The sequence below is a fragment of the Mytilus californianus genome, unplaced genomic scaffold (genome assembly GCF_021869535.1).
Source record: "Mytilus californianus isolate M0D057914Y unplaced genomic scaffold, xbMytCali1.0.p SCAF_6, whole genome shotgun sequence".
NCBI lineage: Eukaryota > Metazoa > Mollusca > Bivalvia > Mytilida > Mytilidae > Mytilus > Mytilus californianus.
Genome location: NW_026262712.1, coordinates 107,384,691 through 107,399,045, shown reverse-complemented (window position 1 = coordinate 107,399,045; position 14,355 = coordinate 107,384,691). Strand labels below are relative to the sequence as shown.

The following is a 14,355-nucleotide window of genomic DNA, read 5'->3' as shown; positions in this document are numbered from 1 at the left end:
ATTTTGACAGGGGATAACCTTTGAACAAAAACGAACACCAGAATGGTTATTAATTTACACATATGTTCAAATTAGGACTCTCCGGTATAATATAAATGTTATTCTGGATCTGGATGAATTCATATTCCGGAATCCCAGTCAGTGCCATACATTCTCTTCGCCTAACGACTCGAGGGATATCGAGATTGCTATCTCATGGGATATAAAACACTCTAGTATAATATATCATTTGATGTTTAGAAAAAGTGTATATAGAACATAAAGTGGTGGATATCAAGTCGAAATTACACAAAGAAAGGTAAAAATAATCAGTATAGCATAGTTGGGTTGTTTTAACTGCTTCGATGGTCATCAAAAATTGTTTGCAGCCATATAATTTCAATTCACCGGTTACATCTATATTTATTTACACACACATTCTGGTATGAGGACATTAACTATAAGTATGATACATTTTTTTAATTAAAGACAGAGAGTAAAAGACCAGCAAGTGAGACATATTTAAGTATTCAAAATTGAGCATAAATATTCATAAAATAACGATAAAGTAGAAGAAACATTATTCTTTCTAAAACAAGATAACGATCTACAGAAATTCTCATGTCATCTCTACTATAACTACAACGATCTACAGAAATTCTCATGGCAGGGCGTCATCTCTACTATAGCTACTCTCTTTTTTTAAATTCTTTTTTTTTTCTTAAATAAAAACGATTATCTTATATGAGAGAAAATCCTAGTGACGTATAAATGTCACTTTTAAATATATTATCTTGAAGTTTGAAAAGCTTTTACTTGATGGGACTGATAAGTTGTATGGTGCTTTCACTAATTTCAATCATAAGGAAATGGTAAAACGCTGTTTAAGTTCAATTTTAGAAGAAAATATATGGTTTCTTTGGAACCAAAGTCAAACTATCTCGTTAATCATTATATATTTTATGATGAGAAAGAATTGCGTAAATTGAAATATGTAAGTAATTGTTTAGGAAATCTTTGAATCAGTTGTAATCAATTCGCTGAAGTATTTTGTTTTAAAACTTGAAACGAAGATTCATTTGCTTAATTGAATTCGTTTATCGGGTGTAATGGGGAAAAATTACCAATGTGTTAATGTTAAGGTTACTAGAGCGCAATTATTTGTTTACATTTTACCGGCAAGCTTTTTTACCCCGGTACTCAGAATAGAATCTTATGCGACTTCTATAATTGGGTGATATAGGATTGGAATTGCTTTTAATCGAAAGTTTATCCATTTAAGTTTAAAAATTTCGAAAAATTCAAAATAAAATTTTACAAAATATAGAAAATATATTAAATTTTTCACGTAGGAGCCATTAAAAAATGCCTTTTTCACGTTGTTTTTCAACTGCATTTTAAGTTAACTTTTGTCGCATGACCATATATATTTATTTTAAATGAATTATCACATAATAATATAACACATAAACGTGTAATATATACGAATCAGGAACGAGCGAGGTTGCTTATACAAATCTGGGACTAGAATAAAAGTAAGGTTTTTAGGTAGTGCGTGGCATGCCCTTCAATAAGTATAGACATTTGAAAATGTGATATAAAAATACTGAATAAATTTGGAAATTGGTGTTTTGTGTACAGTGTAAAAATGATTACGGTTTTTAATGATAGATTATTTGAATTAAGGATTAAAATGTCTGCTTTTGATAATGTATTTCTGTATTAGACTTACTAGAAGATCGCTATTTTGCTCGTCCAAGAGCACTGTTGAGCCAAAATAAAGACACTGGTGTTAAATTGGACAGGAATGTCTGAAACTAGGGAAGCTTAAATATCACACCTTCAATGAGTGTATTTTGGACAAAATAAACCTGTGGAAATGAGAATTTGTTTCTAAATCCCGATTGATTGATTAATTGATTTACAATGAACTGTTTAAACGCAGAAGCGTTTGACAGACAGACTTTGTTTGCGGTTGAATACTTAACAAAACTAAGGTGCTTTTTTCCATAAAATAACGCTCTTGGTACTCAATTGTCAACCAGTAAGGTATACCATGGTGACTGGGGTCTGATTAGCCAAATCATCATGGCAATAAGTGTTCAATATGATACTTGTTATACCCAAGACTTTTTATCACTTCTTATCGATACAAATTTCACCAGTTACATTTATGTCCATTAGTTTTAGCATACAGAGAATGAACATACCATAATAGCTTTGATATAGAATATGATAACAAAAGATAATGACGACGGACGATATAATGAATACTGATATAACCGAAAGCAAAACCGACATTCATTTTGTACTTTTAAGATGAGCGCTGCAAGTACAGTAATCGATGCCTAGGTATCATGCAATGTTGGAACTCGGTATCTTCTATATATATTATTATATAATAGGGAAAAAACAGCATTAACAGACAAAAACAATATTCGTTCATTGTTGGAAAATGTAAAATTTATTTGTACGAGCTTTAGAAACAGGAAACTCGAAATTGTTTCTCCGTTTTTTAAGCGAGTACAAATAAACTATATATTTTCCATCAATGTGCATGAGTTCATTGTATATTGTTTTACCCTCCAATCTAAACCAAAAAAACGCTTTAACTTACAATTTTTTTCCCAATCGTTATCTGTTTTTTAAAGAAATAGACAGATTGATAAACACGGTTGCTAAGGACTAAAATTATTACCGTCCGCTCAAAATAATAGCAGAATTCAAAGAGACGATATCTATATTTGTTCATTATATACATAAAGTAAATTTTATTTGTATACTTTTTATTTGTATACTTTTTATTTGTTTACTTTTTATTTGTATGTGCCTGATTGCAGAATAAAGTTATTTTTCTGTTTAGTAATGCTGTACGAATATAACGAAATATTGCACAGAATGCATGGATCCACGTTTCAGATCTTGGCCTTACAATTGCATAAATAAGTTTTCGATGAGAATAAATAAGAGTATGGATGAGGAAAAGAGAAGACTGAATAGCCAAAAAATATAAAGAATAGAGACTAATGGTGTAATGAAATATAAAATAATAAACGGAAAAAGGGGGAAAAGGGGGGTATAACCCTATCAGCGTTCTTTATGTCCCAAAGGCCTAGTCGCGTTCTTTATGTTCTTGTCTCAAGTTAATCCTAGCCGCGTTCTTTATGCTTCTGTCTCAAGTTAATCCTAGCCGCGTTCTTTATGCTTCTGTCTCAAGTTAATCCTAGCCGCGTTCTTTATGCTTCTGTCTCAAGTTTATTCTAGCCGCGTTATTTATGTTCCTGTCCCAAGTCAGGAGCCTGCAATTCAGTGGTTGTCTTTGAATGCTATCTGTCATATATGTTTTTCGTTTATTGTTTTTAGCCTAACGCATGTCGCTAGTATTCTCTTTGTCATACAGTATGGGTTTTTCTCATCGTTGAAGGCTTATAGTTGACCATATCTTCGTCATGTCGTCTCTGGTGGATATATATAGTTGCCTCATTGTTAATCATACCACATATTCGTGTTTTCATTTGCAAAAGGATAGTGAAAATGTCATAACAATTAAAGAATACAGGAGATTCCCCTCCCCATCCAGACTATCACAAATATACAATACAGACATAACCAACTTGAATACGACAACATATTTATAATTAACCAAAGCAAAGCAGTCATACGGTCACCTATAGTTTTTTTAACTTCTATGCTATTTGGTCTCTGGTTGAAAGATGGTCTCATTGGCAATCATACCACATCTTCTGATTTTTAAATTAGCACCTTTAGTCTTAAACCGGAATTAATGTTTGAAAGTTCTCATCTTTTGAATGCAAACAGAAAGAAACGCGTTTGGCAAGTACCCTTACAACATTCAACAATAAGCAAAATCCATACCGCATAGTCAGCTATAAAAGGCCCCTAAATGACAAATGTAAAACAATCCATGATCAAACGAGAAAACTAACGGACTGATTTATGAACAAAACGACAAACGAGAAGCAAACATGACATACAGCAACAAATGACAACCACTGAATAACATGCTCCTGACTTGGGACAGGCACATACAGAATGTGGTGGGGTTAAACAAGTTTGCTGGCGCCAAACCCTCTTCCTAAACTGGGACAGTGGTGTGAAAGTACAACATAAGAATACACTATAAAGATCAGCTGAACACGGCTTAACTCGTCAGGTCAATACAAAACTCATAATAGACACAAAATACAGATTAGAGAGTAACTTGCAGTTACTGAAAGCTTGTTCAAAGCCAATAATAACTAATAAAAAATCAGTATATCTATAGGACTATAATATCAATCAGTACGCATCCAAAATCCGATGAATTAAGACGTCATTAACAGTCAGAGAAAACATTACCTTGTGGAATGCCAAAACATAGTTATCGGCAGATTGTAGGACCGTAAATGAACATATGTGTATAACAATAATATTTAGTTGGGTTTAAATTTATTGAAAACGGAATCATATCTATACAGTTAAAAACAATATCATACAAAAGGTCTTAAGTAATTTGTGGTAACGAAAAAACTACCAGTTATACATAGATAACGTGCATTGGAATCCAAAATGTCACTACAGACACGGGCATAGCGTTTGCATATATAAACACCGTAAGATGGTGTCAAAGGAACATCTCCGTCCAAAAAAAAGGAACCGTAACAATATGGAACGAAAAATCGTCTCTTTTGTCGTAATTTTTTGTGTAGAGTTTCACAGTCTACATCATGATAAAAATAAGAAGATGTGGTATATATGCCAATGAGACAACTCTCCACAAGAGACCAAATGACACAGAAATTAACAACTATAGGTCACCGTACGGCCTTCAAAACTGAAATATCTTCATCTATTGCTGTTTATATTTGATTTATTCAAAGTAAATTCCATATTTTGTTTCAAATATATAACAATTAAATGTTAATTTTTTTCATGATGATTTAGGTGATTTCTCGGTCCTTGTATGATTTTAACAAACGGACATTTCGAATTAACGTATGTTATTTTCTTGGTTTTCAGACGTCATCCAGTATTAACAAGGTAAAGAACAAAGAAGAGCATGTACAAGTGAGACGGGAAAATCACTCACATTATATATCTACACCTAATCGTTTTTAATCTTGACATAACTACTAATTAACAAACAAGCCGGTGGGTCAAAGAGGCTGTAGTTTAATAAATGAACAGTTATATCAAAGGAAAGTCTATTTCTACGTAGTCAATTCATTCCCCTGTAGGAACAATTTTAAATCCCAGGGTCCAGACTGAATCGTATCTTACAAACAGAGAAAATGATTTGCAGTTAACTGATGTAATACATTTGTTTACATTGCATGTTGACATGATTGTTTCGCTAATTTTTTAATACCATGCTGTGTCCTGATTACTGTTGGATTAATAATTAATCAGAAGAAAATTGTTTCTCGCATGTATAGTAAAAATCTAAGCTATAAAGTCTATCGCGACGAGCGATCGATCCGGCTAATCTCTTGAATGTGACGAATAAGTGTATCACTGAGCATGTTTGAATAGGACAATAAGTTTGTATTTAAATATGAAATAATGTTTTATTGATGGATTTTATATAATGGTATGGTATTAATGTATGGCTGTCACATGATCTAGTTTATATTTAGCTTTACCTGTTCAGAAATTTACCTGTATCAAAATAACTGTTTAATGTATAATACCCAGCAGAAGGAATTTTAAAATTTATAAACACTGTCATGGATGACTGAATATTTGTGCGATTTAAAACATCTACAATGTCGTTTGTACAACTTCAACCGCCATTATCCACCCGGAACAAAACATGGAACTTATAAATTCCATGTGAAATAAGCAGGTAAGTGAAATTGACAAGGTTACTTGATGTTCTTTTTTTCTCAAATTGGATGCGATTTCGTAAATAAGAAAAAGGGAAATGAATTTTGCGATTTAGAAGAAATGAAAACCCCTGAATAGTGGGCAATGGGTTTTTTTTCTAAATAGAAATCAATAGCTGCAATGTTTACTGTTGTATTTAAACAGGTTTATGTATTTATTACTTAGCTAATTCACGCTGGAATTCACGTTCGTGTCAATACAGGTATTACACATTCTATCTATATGTCTCTGATTCTATGCAAATGTACTTTTAAAAAATAAGGAGATTAAGATATACACAAAATAAAACAAATATTACATCCTGTTTGAGGGTTAAGTTAAAGAACGATTTTTTAGTCTCGTGTATTGCTGTGTAGCCATTTTTAAGTGGCAGGTTGGTAAATCTATGTGCCTAATTTGATGGAATGACACCATTATTGTACACACTTAAATTACATTTTAGGTTAAAATGTTGCGTCTGTTATTACTAATATACATTTTTTTCGTGTTGATTGAATCAAGGCTTTATAACTAACTAACATAATATACGTCCTTGATCGAATGAAATAAATGCAATGTTATTTTGTTGAACAATTGATTTGTCGGTGACACCTGATTAGAGAGGAATTAATTTTACTTTTTATTATTTCGTGCAACTTGTACTTGTAAGTGAAACGTGTTAAAATATGGTATAATCTGAATCCAAACGAACTGTAACGTGTAAGTACTATAAATATATATTACATCGATTTAGGCACTTAATTTGGTCTGATTTAAAAGATTTAAGAATTCCAGCGAAAGGCATATATTAATTAATTGTTATGGATTTAAAAAAAACTATTGTCACACAGAATAATGTAAAAGTCTGAGACATATGTTAGATACGGTGAGAACTCGTGGACAGTTCTGCAATTACCGCTCGGATTATATCTACTTTAACGTGGATAAAATTAACCTATCATATTCATTAATTATTCAACTTGTAACAGGATCTTGTAAATTACATTACCCAATATATAGTCTACATTAACTAATATATAGTCTACATATCACAGAGTTACGTCAATTAACATTAACAGAATGAAACAAATAACCTTGCGTAGACAACGCCCGGCCTGCCTTTACATCGGCAGCAATGCCATACACCATCAAAGGCATTGTTCTAAGCTAGTTTCCCCCGAACATGTAAAAAATCAGAACCAGCTCTCACAGATGTAGTTCGTCTGTTGAGAGTCTGAGGGAAAAGAACAGTAAGCAGACCATGTTACATTACGCAAATATCAACCAACTTCTTATTACCATAAATGGTGGTTCATTCTTTTGATACAATAATTTTATATAAAATAGTTTACAGAGTAGAACTTACATACATTAACTAATAAACTATATGAAATAAAATAAACTGCATTATTCTATTACAATAATATAAAACGTGATAAACATAAAATCGAAGGAATAATTGTAACGTCATCTATATCCAAAATTTATGTCAAATATCTGTCACAATACAAAATTGAAAATCTTTTTATTTTTATATTCATGAGATCTCATAACTAATAATGAAATAATAGCATAAGTATATCAACAAAATATTATATATTTAAACACGCTTCTATTCTTTAAAGGTGACACACACACTTGTACAAAATAGTAAATCTTTTTTATGCCAATGATAGAACTAATGAGGAAACAAACAGCATATGTATATCAGAAAATATATATGTATAACCACACCTCGCATTTAATTCAAGATGAGTTAACTTGCTCCGTCCAGTGACATTTAATACAATATTAGACATATGATACAATATTATTGAATTATATGTCTCAGTTCCGATAGAAAGATATAAAACACAAAAGGTCAAAATAAGAATAATTCTACCAAAAATATGTGAACCTTTGTATAAACAGTTTAAAGTAGAATAGATGTATTATAGTATTACTACTATTAGGAAGATGTCGAGAAATCTATTCCGATCGTATTTAATAACGACCAGTTTCCAATCTGACTGGCACCATCCCACATTAGACCTATACATCTCCCACATTAGACCTATACATCTGTACAGTAATTTCTATCGATTAGTTATGAATAAATAACGTGTCTTTCATTATTAACTCTATCACAGATTGCAAATGCACAATATTTTTCCAGATTCACTTTTTATCTTAAGTAACACTCCAGCTAGTAAGCAATACTCCAAAACATCATTCGTAGTTTAAATTATGCAGTGTTTTATTTTATGAACTGTGGGATCCCAGTTCTAAACAGTTAATCTAACAATTTAATATTATATAAGCTTATACCTGTTTGTGGAAGACCGTGTGAGAAAGGCACCCGGGTTATAAAGAAGCGACGGCTTATGTCTAATTTCTTTGTCCTCTTCGTTTCTCACTTTGTAGCATAATGGATGATGATGTGTAAACATTAGACATTTTAGTTACTATGTTTTTTGGTCCTGTTCAGTTTGTCCAGAAATAAATAAAGTTCAGTACGTATATCTGGTAATTTCTCTGATCAAAGTCTATTGTCACAAACGTGACTTTGGTTAGACCTTATTCCGATCATAGTCTATTGTCACCATCATGACTTTGGTTAGTCCTTATTCCGACCATAGTCTATTGTCACTAACAGGACTTTGGTTAGACCTTATTCCGATCATAGTCTATTGTCACTAACATGACTTTGGTTAGACCATATTCCGATCATAGTCTATTGTCACAAACAGTACTTTGGTTAGACCTTATTCCGATCATAGTCTATTGTCACAAACAGTACTTTGGTTAGACCTTATTCCGACCATATTCTGTTGTCACCAACATGACTTTGGTTAGACATTATTCCGACCATAGTCTATTGTCACTAACATGACTTTGGTTAGACCTTATTCCGATTATAGTCTATTGTTACTAACAGAACTTTGGTTAGACCTTATTCCATTCTTCTGAGTTTTATCTATAGTGCGGAAAGAAGGATTAATTCAAATAATTTGCACCTATATATAAATTTCACCCAGTTTTTGTTTTTGTTATTAAATTTAAAATTGTTTTCATGCGCGCACTCCAAAAAATGTGGCAGGATAGTCAACCAGTTGACGGTGGCCGCTTACTGGAAGAATAAGAAGAATATGCAAGCTCTATTTTTGAATAAATCAAATTTCAAAGCATTATATAATGGCAGATTTTTTTCTCTGAAAGCATATAATTAATTTGCACATTGACCTTAACATATATGTAGATAATAGACAATATTTTGTTATTAAACTTCGAATCAAGACACACAGAGCTGCACAAGAGGACAATAAGCAGATTTTGAGTACATGTATTTATGAAAAAAAAATGAATTAAAAAGATATTCTTCACCAAACCTCAAATTCTATGAGAAATAAAGCTATGTATCGCCTTTCAGATACAAATTAGTTAAATTTGTTGAGGTGTCTTTCGATTAAGGCTCTTGGATATCTAAATTTTACAACGTTTTACTAAATCTTGAATTTTGACCATAATGAGTGAAATAAATTCAGAGGAAATAAGCCCTCCCTCCCTCTTTGGTCGAATGCTAAAGGAAAAGTTGGGTACTTTGGATCAGGAAAGAAACTGTGTTTTGCAACAGTTCAGCATCAGACCCCTTAAAACTTCTTGTTAGAATTTTGTAAAGTGCAGAGGGCAAACTCTTTCAACATGGAGCGGCAGATTTATCCTCCCCAAAAATGTATACATTTTTACCAGTTTAATATAATTTGATTTGTGTTAATTCATGCATTGAAAATTCCACGTATACATAAGTCCAATGTTCATCTCTCTGGCCACTGCACAACAAGACAACTTTATGGTATACCAAACTTTAAACAGGCTAACAACAGGGATTTGTCAATATCAGATATAAATTCGATACTCTAAATGATACTGTTAAAGATTTGTCAAAAAATGTCAAGAACATTTTTATTTTAAAACCTTTGTGAAGCTGAAACTTCATGAACGAAATAAAAAAAAAATAGGATTTAAGATTTGGTGCAAAATGTTGAGCTTCATTTTGAATGAACACTTTTTTTAACCTTCTACTAATCATTTCCATTTTTTTATATACTAATTACACAATTTAACAATTGATCATATTGATAAAGTAATCTACAAAAAAATTACATGCGTACAGATGTTGTTAATTGATGGATTATCTGTCCCATCTGGTACGACAATTTATAAATGATACAATACATTATGGTTAGTAGGGGTAATGAAAAATAAAATCGGACCCAACTTCAATGTAAGTAGGTGCGATTCCGGGGTTCGAGGAAAAAGAGAGGAGGGTCCATGATGGTGAAAGTAGCACCAAGCGTAAAAGGGCGAATTTTTTTTGTTACGATTTTATAACAAAAATGATTTTTTAACGATAAAAAGAAGGCGTACGTCCTCACCGGAACCAACCGTTCTTAGTAAGCATAATATACAATCGGTGTCCTATATATATATTAGATGTAAGTATAGTGAAAAAAAAGAAATCCTTAACTTAAACTGTTCTTGTATCTTTGATAATCTTTGATAAAAAAACAAGAAATAGGTGTATATTTTTTGTTATCAGATATTTATAGACGAAGAAGAAGATGCTTTATTTCCATCAAATGGGCTCACAAGGAGCATAATATAATATCATTATAATATTATGTTTACAAATATAATAAACAATACAGTATACATAGCCTAAGTTACAAACACAAATAAGAAACAACAGTTTTCACATATTTATATATATTCGTCCACTTCTGTTTGCGATGATTTTGCTTTCTTTAGCCGTATCGTCCAAGACAATAAACACATGTAAGTATATTTGAATGAAATTGACAATCAATGCCATAAAATTTCACGGAGTTTCGACACTGGCTAAAACAATATCTTGGATAATTAAAAAAAAACATCCGAAAGGCAATGACAGGGATGGGATAAATCCAATGTCACATTCAAGGATGGGACACATCTACTTTATATTTCTTTATATACATATATATTCTATTTTTATATAGTATAGAATGTTGAGTTGTGATGCTCGAATTATTTCCAAGTTAATGATATATTTTCAGTGAATTTTAAATTTATCAGGTATCAGGCAATCAACTAGGATCTTTAGTTACCGGCAGCCTCGGGGTCGCAGCTACTTTTCCTCTCAATTTGCTGTCTATTTAACGTAATATTTAAACGAAATGGCAGCAAGATTTATCGAATCGCTTTTATTTTGAAACTGAATGTTACTCGATAAAAATACAAAATATTCGATTACCAGAAATGTCGGATATTATCGTATATTTGGTTTTAAGATGTACCAAATAAACGTCAAACATAAAATCGGACTCGAACATGGTTCTCAACGTTTTCCGTTTTTAAAGTTTTAAAATATTTGTAATAATAATGAAAATAAATCTACAAAAGTTTAGTGTGAATAGGATCTCAACACACAATGGACAACGATTATATGGGCTCAGATTACAAAAATTACTCTTCAAAACTGCAATGTGTAGCACTGAATAGCATTTAGATAAATATTTCGTAAATTGTTGAAAATGTTTTAATTGTTCTTTTTAAACAGTTGAATATTGAATTTGTAGTGACGTTTGAACCAGTTTATGATTTTGACCCTGTGCGTTAAATAGATGCAGGGGTTATTGGGCATACATTATTCTACTACACAAACGTTACAAAAGTACTGATCTTTATACATGTCGCCGCTAAAAGCTAAAAGCAAACATTGGTCCATGATTTTCAATCGTGACCTTCTTCTGCTTGACCAATTTAACCAGTAACTGTAACTAAATATTAGATAAAACATCCTTTTCCTACAGCTGTGTACACCATACGTAGTACACCACTTAATTCAAGGTTGTATCACGACCGTTTACAGATAAAATCTCACAATTTATTCAGCATTGAAACATAACATTGAACTTTACAACGTCTTTGTGTTTATTTGAAATATCAGGATTGAAGAGGAAATTCTTCAATATTTGTAAGGAGCCTTTTAGCAATCCTTTATAATGTTACATGTTCATATATCGATTACGTCATTATAAACTTTTGCTAAACATGTATTATTAAAATTAAGAATGGAAATGGGGAATGTGTCAAAGAGACAACAACCCGACCATAGAGCAGACAACAGTCGAAGGCCACCAATGGGTCTTCAATGCAGCGAGAAACTCCCGCACCCGGAGACGTCCTTCAGCTGGCCCCTAAACAAATATGTATACTAGTTCAGTGATAATGGACGTCATACTAAACTCCAAATTAAACACAAGAAACTAAAATTAAAAACGATACAAGACTAACAAAGGCCAGAGGCTCCTGACTTGGGGCAGGCGCAAAAATGCGGCGGGGTTAAACATGTTTTTTGAGATCTCAGCCCTCCCCCTATACCTCTACCCAATGTAGAAAAAAACAAACGTACAACAGTACGCACAGTAAAACTCAGTTTAAGAGAAGTCCGAGTCCGATTTCAGGATAGGAAACAAAAGAGAATAAACAAAATGACAATAATACACAAATAACAACAGACTACTAGCAGTTACTGACATGCCAGCTCCAGACCTCAATTAAACTGATTGAAAGATTATGTCTTCATCATATGAATATCAGGCACAATCCCTCCTGTTAGGGGTTTAGTATTATACCATCATAAAATATATGAGAAGAACATAACCCGTGTCATGCCAACAACTGGTTTTAGAATAAATATGTTTAATTCCGATGCAAAGACTCTATAAGTGAATCAATATTAAAGCCAAACTATGCAATCTTTAATGACCTGACAGCAGTATCGTAACTATATCCCTTCTTAAGTCTGTTTAAAGGTTTTGTTAGCTTTTGAGGTGAATACTGACATTTTTGTGCTTTGTAAAGAATATTACCATAAAAGATTGGATGTGAAATACCCGAACGTTAAAGATGTCTGCATGTTGAGTTATATTTACGAATGATGTCCTTATACCGATAAAATTTAGTAAATGTTTTGACTAGTTTATGATATCGAAAACCCTGGTGTAATAATTTTTCAGTAATACATAAATTTCTCTCGCTAAAATCTAATACGTTGTTACATACACGAGCGAATCGTACAAGTTGAGATATATTAACACCATAAGATGGTGACAAGGGAACGTCACCATCTAAAAATATTGTTCATTTTAATACGGCACTATTTCTTTTTTGTGTGAAAGTACGGATACTCAGTCAGAAACGCCTATTTGAATGTTTGATACTTTATTGACGGAATACAAGGAGAAGGGAGACTGACCCTCACGAAAGGAAACACTTTTTAGGTCACCTGGCCCGAAGGGCCAAGTGAGCTTTTCTCATCACTTGGCGTCCGTCGTCCGTCGTCGTTAGCTTTTTACAAAAATCTTCTCCTCTGAAACCACTGGGCCAAATTTAACCAAAGTTGGCCACAATCATCATTAGGGTATCTAGTTTCAAAAAAATATGTCCGATGACCCCGCCAACCAACCAAGATGGCCACCATGGCTAAAAATAGAACATAGGGGTAAAATGTAGATTTTGGCTTATATCTCTGAAACCAAAGCATTTAGAGTAAATCTGACATTGGGTAAAACTGATTATCAGGTCAAGATCTATCTGCCCTGAAATTTTCAGACAAATCTGACAACCTGTTGTTGGGTTGCTGCCCCTGAATTGGTAATTTGAAGGAAATTTTGCAGTTTTTGGTTATTATCTTGAATATTATTATAGATAGAGATAAACTGTAAACAGCAATAATGTTCAGCAAAGTAAGATCTACAAATAAGTTGTCATGACCAAAATTGTCAGTCGACCCCTTTAGGAGTTATTTCCCTTAATAGTCAATTTTTAACAATTTTTTGTAAATTTTTGTAATCTTTTACAAAAATCTTCTTCTCTGAAACTACTGAGACAAATTTAACCATACTTGGCCATAATCATTTTAAGGGTATCTAGTTTAAAAACAAATTCCGATGACCCCGCCTTCCAACCATCATGGCCGACTTGGTTAAAAATAGAACATAGGGGTAAAATGCAGTTTTTGGTTTATATCTCTGAAACTAAAGCATTTTGAGCAAATCTGACAGGTAGCAAAAATGTTCATCAGATTTAGATTTATCTGCCCTGAAATTTTCAGACGATTCTGACAACCCGTTGTTGGGTTGCTGCCCTTGAGTTAGTAATTTTACAAAAATTTTGCAGTTTTTTGTTATTATCTTAGATATCATTATAATATCTAATATCTAATACTATTAATTAGGTCTTTCCAATTTTCCGTGGAAAGACCTATTGCTTTTGTTCTGATTATTAGGTCTTTCCACTTTACCGTGGAAAGACCTATTGGTTTTCTTCTGATTATTATTATTTTTTTTCTTCCGCCTAATTTTTCTTCTTGCGTAGTTTTGTTGTTTCATTAGATGTCGCTTAGATATTTGGAATATGATATTGTATAGTTTATACGCTTTTAAAACTGACAACCGTGTAACCAAATACCTTACGTTGTAAGAGTTA

General features: G+C 32.3%; 1 protein-coding gene across 3 annotated transcripts in view; it reads left to right on the top strand.

Annotated features, from left to right (window-relative positions):
• The window catches only part of LOC127704276 (glycoprotein 3-alpha-L-fucosyltransferase A-like), a 60,445-nt gene that overhangs the window by 37,685 nt on the left and 8,405 nt on the right, over positions 1 to 14,355 (top strand). The window contains exon 2 of one of the 3 annotated variants that reach the window (XM_052208272.1): positions 4,999 to 5,019. The gene's annotated coding sequence lies outside the window, so the exon portion shown is untranslated. The other 2 variants (XM_052208271.1, XM_052208274.1) reach the window with 2 other exon arrangements.